Source organism: Orycteropus afer, unplaced genomic scaffold, assembly GCF_000298275.1.
Source record: "Orycteropus afer afer isolate SDZICR_OR568_19922 unplaced genomic scaffold, OryAfe1.0 scaffold00265, whole genome shotgun sequence".
NCBI lineage: Eukaryota > Metazoa > Chordata > Mammalia > Tubulidentata > Orycteropodidae > Orycteropus > Orycteropus afer.
In genome coordinates this window covers 1,763,071-1,764,527 of record NW_006921852.1, presented here as the reverse complement: position 1 = coordinate 1,764,527, position 1,457 = coordinate 1,763,071, and positions in this window count along the sequence as shown.

Genomic DNA, 1,457 nt, shown 5'->3' with positions numbered 1-1,457 from the left:
AACAAAGAACCAAAAATAGCAAACAACAACCAACCATTAATACACAAGATGACATAACCCAGAAACCACAGCTATGGCCATATGCAAAGTAAAATAAGTTTACAAGATTGTAAACAGGGAACCAGAGACTTCAATTGGCAGATGAGGACAACTGCAAACCAAAAAGAAGTTAAATACTGTTGCCAAAGAGGCAAGGAGTCCTAACTTCTGACTTCTTCTAACCACACAAGAGGAAGACAGAATCATTATCAGTAGCCCAACGCCCATTATTGTGAGGTCAGACATGTGACCTCCAGCCCTTTCACCAACCCTGACACCAACCGTTCCTCCGGCAGCACCCATCACTTTTTTGCTGGGTTTGATAATTCGCTGCTGTGGCCAGACAGCACTCACAAGTTATGTGGTTTAATAGGAAAGCACCAGGCTACAATTCAAGTTCAGAAACAACACTCAGTCTCTCTCAGGCCACTCTCTCAGCCAACAGTCTCTTAACAGTCGCTCTCTCAGCAGTGCATGTCTCTCGGTGTCTCAGCAATGAATGTCTCTTGCATCTCTTTCTCAGCAGCACATGTCTCTCAGCACATTTCTCTCTGCAGCACATTTTTCTCAACTAGCAGTCAGAGAGACTTGTGCCTCTAGGAGGCCTCCTTTTGAGCCTGGCAGCGTGGCGAAACCAACCAATCATAACATCAGAATTCTAAGTACCTAAGAGAGAGCAAACTTCCCAGAACATTGCTTTGTGCCACTCCCAACAGAAATACCCCAGGTGGGTAACATTTATGATCAAGAGCTCCTCAGTTGCTCACACCAAATTCCACCACAGAGTTTACAAAGACTTATCGCTGGAAAAGCCATACCAGGTAATTTACTACACCACAACTGTGTAGTTACAGAACTTCTAAATGGTGAGGAAGTCAAGAGAGTTCCAAGATAGAATGGACTTTTCCAAACTCGGGGAGGAAATTATAAATCACAGGGTAACATCAAAGAAAAATGATAAACCATCACATCACAATAAAAAAGGAGGACAAACAAATATTCAGCAAATACTAAAACAACAGCAACAAAGGAAATGATAATTCATAAACAATGAGCTCAGCACAGAAAATAATATGCAACAAAGAAATTAGGGACACCATGAAACAACACCTAACAAAATGACAGCAACCAATTCATACTTGTCAATAATTACACTGCATGTTAATGAATTAAATGCACCACTCAAGACAAGGAGAGTTGCAGATTGGATAAGAAAACAAAATCCATCAATATGCTTTCTAAAAGAGACACACCTTAGAGACAAAAACAAAAATAGACTAAAAATCAAAGGTTGGGAAAAGATAAGCAAATGACAACCATAAAAGAGCAGGAGTGGAAATATTAATTTCTGATCAAATTGACTTTTAAGACAAAAACCACCATATGAGACAAGGAAGGACATTATATAATGATTAAAG